Source organism: Marmota flaviventris, chromosome 14 (genome assembly GCF_047511675.1).
Source record: "Marmota flaviventris isolate mMarFla1 chromosome 14, mMarFla1.hap1, whole genome shotgun sequence".
NCBI lineage: Eukaryota > Metazoa > Chordata > Mammalia > Rodentia > Sciuridae > Marmota > Marmota flaviventris.
In genome coordinates, this window is record NC_092511.1 from 53,084,917 (window position 1) to 53,093,293 (window position 8,377).

The 8,377-nt window shown below is 45.8% G+C and overlaps 1 non-coding gene across 1 annotated transcript; it reads right to left on the reverse strand.

Moving 5' to 3' along the window:
* Positions 1–7,206: 7,206 nt before the first annotated feature.
* Positions 7,207–7,279, reverse strand: Trnaa-agc (transfer RNA alanine (anticodon AGC)). The gene has a single exon. It is a non-coding gene; the product is annotated as a tRNA-Ala (tRNA).
* Positions 7,280–8,377: the final 1,098 nt, after the last annotated feature.

Genomic DNA, 8,377 nt, shown 5'->3' on the forward strand with positions numbered 1-8,377 from the left:
CAATCAGAATCCCTCCCTGAGATTGTTTCCCTAGAAAGCCAGTAGCCGGGAAAGACCAAGCCACTTTTCCTGGTTACCAGGTTGTAAGGGGGACTCCAGGAGTGTCCCAAAGCCATGTTCCAGTCTTAGGGGACAGCCAGCTTGAGAGAAGGAAATTAACAGAAAGAAAAAATCAGGCTGAAGAGAGCCAGGCAGAGAGGGACAGACAGATGGAGTTTAAGACCCTGGTCTGCCAGGGCTTCCCATTCCAGCTCTAGCTTGGAACTTTCCACAGATGGGACAGTACAATGCCTCTTCTTTCTTTTTAGCCGGGGTCATTCAGTTCCCCACCCTGTGTAGTCAAGCATACAGTGCTTGCTCAGCCAGGGCTGAGGTCATACAGGAGGGTGGCCTTGAAGGATGGAGAGGGGACAGGGGTGCTAGGTGAGGAGGACCTAAGAGACGTCTCTAGATACACAGCAGCCAGACCGGCCAGGAGCTGAGGCTGGGAGGGCAAATGTGAAGGTTGGAGCCAACTGGGCAGGGTGCCCTGAGTGAGCCCTCCCTCTGGGGGTCCCTGAGAGGGGAATCTGGGCCTCTCTTCCATGAGGCAGCCTAACCTCAGGGCTGAGCGGAGCCCACAGCAGAACTTTAGAAAGCGCACTTGGATTACACCACAGCTGGCCAGGGATGCCATCCTGTGGCTGGCTTGATTTCATGTTTCTGTTTTGTCCCCACCCCCTCCAACCTGTTCTAATCTTTCCAGTTTTTTCTCACCCTCAGCTTTTCTGATTCTGTGCCTTTATTATGTTCAAGACCCTCCCCCTGGGAAGAAGTGGCCGCTAAAGGACTCTAAATCTCTATTTCCCAGAATCTTTATTTGACACGGGCAGCAGCTTCTGAAGTTCAAACCAGGTAAAGGCAGGGGCTCTGGATGCTCTCCGGCAACCCCAACTTACATCCCAGAAGAGGCCCCCCGCGTGGCCAGCTGCATCCTGGTGGTTTTCACTGGGCAATGTTTGCATCCAAGTCCTGCTTGCCAGGGCAGGGATCTGCCCTGGCCTGAGCCGCCCCTCCTCTCTGTCCCTGCCCCACCCAACCTCTGGCGCTTCCTGCCCTCACTCCTTCCTGCTGCACCAAGGTGGAGCTGAGCCACCCTCCTCCACTCGTCCTCTGTGACTCAGTGGAAGCTGGTGGCCACTTCCCCCCTCCACCCACCCACACGCACATTCCAATGGCCAGCTCATTCCCTTCTCGGCACTCCATCCCCCAACCCCCAGGCCTCTGCCTGGAGTAAATAGTCATCTCTTTATGGGGCTGTTTACGACCAGAGCCAGCCCAGTATGGGAAGGGGTCACGTGGATCCTACCCTCTGAGCACACTTCTTTCTCTCCACCACCAATAACTGACCTCTGTGGATCCTTCCTTCTGACCCCTGGCTGACCTGGGGCATTTTGTTTTAAGGAACTAGAGCTACCCCTTCAGGGGAAGGTGTTGGGCCCAGCACAGCGCTAACTCAATACATGTTTCAATAACAGAGCTTTTAAAAATGATTAATAGGTTGAAGGTGTGGCTCCTGATAGAGCACTTGCCTGGCATGCATGAGGCCCTGGGTTCCATCCCTAGCACCACCGAATTAAAAACACTAATAAATGGAGGGGCTGGGAGGTGGCTCAGCAGTAGAACACTCACCTTGCACGTGCAAGGCCCTGGGTTTGATCCTCAGCAACACATCAAAAGACATAAATAAAACAAAGGTATTGTGTTCAATTACAACTAAAAAATAAATTTTAAAAAATTGATAAATGAAGAGTAATTTAGGAGACCCCTAGGCTTCCGCAGCACCTGAGAAATCCTACCATCTAGGTAAATCCTCCTTCCAGGCACACATGGGAAGTCGGGTGGTTAAAATGGAATCAGTGACATCGGGGTTTAAAGCCCCAGCTCTGCCACTTGGAGATGTGAAGCATGTTTTATGGAAAGGAATGGAGATTCCTTACTGGTATGTGGGGGATGATGGCTCCATATTTCATCAAGTCCAGGATGTACTTTTTCACACTTTAATAACTCTGAAGTCAGGATATGTCTCACAATGGATGTGGGAGTGGGAGACTGTATTACTGTGTGCTGCAGTGCCCCAACAGTGTGTCTCTATAGGAGGAGCCCACACCCTACCCTGCTGAGCCCAGGGTGCCATGTCACTTGTTGTGGCCAATGGCATGTGAAGGAAGATGACATACATCATATCTGGGCTGAAGTTTTAAAAGTCAACGGCAGCAGCCAGGTGCCACGGCACACACCTGAAATCCCAGTGTTCGGGAGGCTGAGGCAGGAGGATCGCATGTTCAAAGCCAGCCTCAGGAAAAGTGAGGTACTTAGCAATTCAGTGACACCCTATCTCTAAATAAAATATAAAATAGAGCTGGAGATGTGGCTTAGTAGTCGAGTGTTCCTGAGTTCAATCCCTGGTACCAAAAAAAAGAAAGAAAAAAGTAAGAAAAGAAGAAGTCAACTTGGTTCTCCTCATGCTCTTTTTCATCTACCCCAAGACCAGCAAAGTTCCATATGAGGCTATTTCATGGGCCTGGATCCCACAGGACAGATGATATGGAATGAAGCTACAGCCATTAGTCATTTAAAAAGAGAGAAGCATAAACCTTTCTCCTTTCAGCCATTGTGATTTGGGCTGTTTTGACAGCACAGTCTAGCATATCCTGCCTGCTACTGTGTCTTCCAGTTAATTGACAGATTTTTTTTTTCTTTCTTAGTAATTCATAATTGATGGTATTGTTGTTTCAGTGAAATAAGGTTACCTCTCACAGACTGAATGAGCTAATTCATGTAAATCACTTAGCACAAGGCCTTGCCTACAGTAAGTGATTGATTCATGTTGGCCATTGTTACATTTTCTAACTTTCTGGATATAGCCAGTGGTATTGGTCAGTTTTCCTTTACTGTAACATATGTCACATAAATCAACTTAAAAAGAGAAAAGGTTTATTTTGGCTCCGTCCATTAATTGGTCACATTGCTTGAGGCCTATGGCAGAAGAGTATGTCATGTGGGAGTACATGGGGTGACATCTGGGTTAAAGCCCTAGCTCTGCCACTCAGAGATGTAAAACACATTTTCTGGAAAGGAATGAAGATTCCTTATCTGTACACTAAGGATGATAACTCCATATTTCATCAATTTCAGGATGTACTGTTTACCTCATGGAGGGGAGCCAAAAAGAGAAAAAGGAAGGGGTAGGATCCTATTATACCCTTTGAGAGAAGATTTCCAATGACCAGAAGACCTCCCACTGGGCCCTACCTCTTAAAGGTTCTGCCACCTCTCAGTAGCACCAGACTGGGGACTGGACCTTTAACACATGGGCTTTGGGGAGACATTTCAGATCCAAAGGACAGAGTCAGTATTTTTGACACACTTGGAGTGATGACACATAAAGGTAGGAGGCCCCTCAGATCCCTTAGGGAATGAAAAGGTTTATATATAAGTTCAAGTGAATAAAAACGTGGCCTGTTGCTTGCTATTGAAAGCTCTTTGAGGGTGTGGGTTTTTCCAATGCCCTTCCTAAAAAACAGCCATTGAAAAAGCCACTGTTTGGGTACATAACTAAGTTAGAATAAGAATGCTGAGGTTTTTATTCTTATTCATTGACAGTTAATTAGCTGGGAAATGAGGGGGATGGGGAAACTACTCAAGTGTGACATGGCAAGTTTTTGGTGCATCAGAATAAAGAAACTCCATACGTTTAAAGTAAAAAAGAAACACCTTGAATTTTTGCAGAATTAGGCAGGGACCCAGATCCTGGTCCGGACAGACCGTACTTCTGGCTAATTCTTGACCTTTTATGTTATACCACGATGCTCTGGAACATTTCTCTTGAGAAATTGGGTAGTCAGCCTGCAGATTCCAATGCAAGAAGAGGGTTGCCTACCGAGCTGAGCCTAAGCACAGTCGGGAGGGCAGGTGTCTGTCTCTGGTTCTCCACGACATTTCCCATCCCTTTAGCATCCTCTCCCCTAAAACTCACAAACTCACACTACCCGCCTGTGCCTGTCTCTTTCTACCCTTTCTCCACTCAGGAAAATAACCAAAGGAATTTATCCTTAGGTATTAGTGATATATGCATTCCTTCTACTGGAGCATTTATATTTTTAAAAAGGGAAACTAGAAAGTGAAAAGGAGATTACAGGACAGCATGAAGGTTATGTTAGGATCTGTTAATTGCAAGAAACAGAAACTTAAACTGGCTTAAGTTAAAAAAAAAAAAAAGAAAGAAAGGAGGAGGGCTTATTATTAAGCAACCGGAATTGGCATGCTTACAGATAGCGTGTACAGTGTGGCCACAGGGAACCAAGAAGTCCCGGGCAGCTACTCTCTCCAGCTCTTTCCCACTCTCTGGAGCTCCATGGGCTTTCATCCTGCTTGATCTACCCCAGTCTTTCTCTAGCAGTTGGCTTCCTTCACTCTATGGTCAGCTTGCCCATGGCCCCATAATGTGGCTGCTCCCAAATCCCAAATGGTGGCCCAAATACCTCGTGACTATGTGACTTTTTGCTTCCTTTTTTTTTATTTTTTATTTTATTTTTTTGCCGGGGAGGAGGTGGGGAGAGTACTGGAGACTGAACCCAGGGCTGCTCTATCACTGAGCTACATTCTTGACCCTTTTTATTTTTTATTTTGAGAGACAGAGTCTCACTAAGTTGCTGAGGCTAGCCTCAAAACTTGTAATCCTCCTGCCTCAGCCCCCTGAGTTTCTGGGATTATGGGAGTGCACCACACACCTGGCTGTGAATTTCTGTTTCAAGCCCAGCACCAACTAACTAGGGTTTCTATAACCTCTAACCCCGGAGGCCAACTTCCTCCCCATGGGGCTCCTCTTCTGATTTTTCAGTCCTGCCTTCTTCTGGCTCTTCTGCCTCCTCTCCCTTCCCAGCCTCCAAGAAAGAAATTTGTAGTTTAAAAAGTTTAAAAAAAAAAAAGGAGGAGGGCTTATTATTAAGCAACCAGAATTGGCACCTCCCTTTCTCTACTTAGCAAACTCCTATCTTTCCTTCAATACCCTGCTCCAAACCTCCTCCCGGTGAAGGCTTCCTTAGGGGCCTTCTGTGCATGGATGCCAAGCACACAGCCTGGCATGAACTAGGTGTTTGGTATGAGGCAGTTGCAAAGCAGTATAGCATAATGGGTTACAGCATTAATTCCCGTGCTGCCCCACCCTGGGTTCAAAGTCAGGCTCTGCTGTCTACTACAAGTTCACCTCTCTATGCCCCAGTTTCCTCTCCTTAAAAAAAAAAAAAAAAGTGCTAATGGTACTTCTTATCCCACAGGCTCCATGGAAGACTACATGGAGAAACATATGCAAGGGGTCCATCACTTATGAGGTGTGAACTGTTATCTTTACTATTTCTGAATATGATATTTGTATAGGGGGAGGGGTGCACACAGCCCTGCTCTTTGCTAGCTCTTTGATTTTATTGAGGCAAGATTATCTCTCTGAGAGATGCAGGTTGATGATACTTAAGAATATTTTGTGTGGTGGCATGCTGGTGTGTCATCTTCTTGGAGAAACTCAGCGAATTACAAAGTATCATGTCTTTGCTTAAAGGATCTTGCTTATTTCCTTGTCCCTTCCTTGTTTGCAGGGAACATATTTAGTTAACCAAGCAGGTTACTGGAAAAAGCTTGGGTGGAAAGGGTTAATCCCAGAGCCTTAGGAGCTGGGCCCTGGAGAAAAAGAGATTTTTTTAGGTATGGTGGAGAATAAGGGTCCCCTGTATCCATGTGAGACCCTGGGAGGTATCTCCATGGGGATGCTAAGTAGGGTCCACTTTGGCTGTACATGGGATTTCTTTTTTCTTTTCTTTTCTTCTTCTTCTTCTTTTTTTTTTGTCCTGATGGGGACAGTTGAATTACATTATGAAGAAATGAGGCTCAGAAAAAGGAAAATGTTTTCCCCAGCCAGGGTGACACACAAATTGATTAGAAAAGTGAAGACTAGGACACTGACCCATTTATTTTTATTTTTGCTACAAGGGACTGAACTCAGTCAGGGACCCTTTACCACTGAGCTACATCTTCCTTTGTTTAAAATTTATTTTTAATTTATTTTTTTATTTTGAGACAGGTTCTCACTAAATTGCTTAAGTCTCACTAAGGTTGAACTTGTGATCCTCCTGCCTCAGCCTCCTGAGTCTCTGGGATTACAGGCATGCACCATTGCACTCAGCTGACCCATTTATTAATACGTATTTGTGGAGGGGCCTGGAGTATGGCTGAAGGGTCAATTGCTTGCCTAACATGCACAAGGCCGTGGGTTCCACCTCTAGCATCTACCCACCCACCCCTACACACACAAAGGATGGCACTCCTCAGTGCCAGGCCCAACTCTGAGTCTGGAGGACTCAGCAGAGCAAGGCAGATAGGGTCTCTGGTCTAATGGGAATGGCAAGCAGTAATCACAGAAGCAAGTAAATATATGCTATATTTCACTGATTCTAAGATGCCTCCTTTTCACATTGAAATCAGGGTGGCGGCATCTTGCGACCAATGATAGGACTTGAAAAGATTTTTTTTCTTTCAAAGTGATATTTATTAACAAATACTGCACCTTACAATTGATGTTGTCTGTGATTTAATCAAATGTAGTAATAAGATACAGGTGACAGCATCCTGACTTCCTTGATCCTGATTTATTTCCTTCCAAACAAGTTTACAATAGAAAGCTCCAGCTTGAAATGGACAATGATCTCCATGATTGACCTGTTCCTGGGGCTTCTTTAGAAATTCCCAGGTCTCTTAGTTGTATTTCAGTGAATCCACTTTTGTTTAAAATCAATAAGTAACTTTCCTGTATTGGTAAGGAATTTGTTTGGCTGCAACTAAAAGAAAACCTAAGCAACCCTGACTTAACGATAATTTTTAAAGCCTTAGGGCTGGTATAGCTGCTCAAATAAGTCACCAGGCCCCTAGGCTACCTCTATCATTTTGATCTACCACCCTCAGATCTTGACTTTAGTCCTCATGGTTACAAAATAGCTGCTATGCTTCTTGCCCTAACATCCCTGTTGCAGATAAAAAGAAAGAAAAGGCAAAAGGCACACCAGTCCCTTTTAAGAATAATAATAATAAATAATAGCCAAGGTACTGTGGTGCATGCCCATAATTCCAGCTGCTCTGGAAAGTAAGCAAGTCAGACCAAGAGTTTGTTGTTTGTTTTGATGGTGCTGGGGATTGAACCCAGGGCCTTGTGCATGCTAGGCAAGCACTCTACCAACTGAGCCACATCCCCAGCCCCAGATCAAGAGTTTGAAGCCAAACTGTTGCTAAAGGGAAGTTGCCAAGCATATCACTCTGAAAATGTGACAGAAGGCACTCAGCACGTATGGAGACAGTACCTGTGCTGCTTCATGCTTCTGTTCAAATTCCCAGCCACCTTGAAGACTGGGGTGATCTCAAGGACAATGGCCATGCTACCAGACTCTTACTAATCCCCCTAGATAAGAGAAGTAACCTTTCCAGAGCAGGGCAATGAACCCCTGACTCGTGGAGCAGAGCTTTGGTTCTTCCCAGAGAGACAGAACTGACTCTACTGGAAGACCAGACGCTCACTGAGAACTGCATTGCTAGATGAGAAGGTCTCCTTAACCAGGTACCAGCATCTTGGGAGCAGGACTCACATCTTGGGCAGTGTCTGGCCAGGAAGGGAAGGAGCCTCTGTAAGGGCTACTGGGGATCAGGCACAGTAACAAAGGGGTTACCCTTTGGCAATATTTCACCAGTCCATTGGTCTTTCTTTCCCAAATATCTTTTCATCTTAAACTTGTCAACTGACCTGTTCATATAATTCCTTTTGGAAATGGTTAAAAAACTATACACACTCACAGATTATATTGGTACCTATAATAATAGGTCCCAATCCTTCACTGTTCCCTTGTGATTACCCTTTTGAAAATGACCTTGTGGCTGCCCTCCATTCCTTGATTTGGGCTGCCCATGTGACTTCTCTGGCCAGCAGAATGCAGTGGACATTGTTTGCGCAGTTCTTAGCCTCTTGCCTGCTCTCTCTTGGAACCCACATGAACAGGCCCAGGCGAGCCTGCTGGAAGGATGAGCCAACACAGAGGAGCTGCCCCAGCTGAGGCCATCTGCTAGGTCTGAATGTGTCCCTCAAGTTCAGGTATTGGAAACAGCATCCCCAACATAACAGTATTGGGAGACGGGGCCTAACAAGGTGATTAGGTATTAATGTTGTTTTCAAGTGAGTCGGGGATCATGAGAGTGCATCTGTTATAAAAGCAAGTGTGGGCTAGTGGGTGGGATTGGGGAGGGAGAGAGGTGTTGAGCTGTTCCTTGGTGAGCCCTTATTTTTTCAGGGCACCGGTTTGGG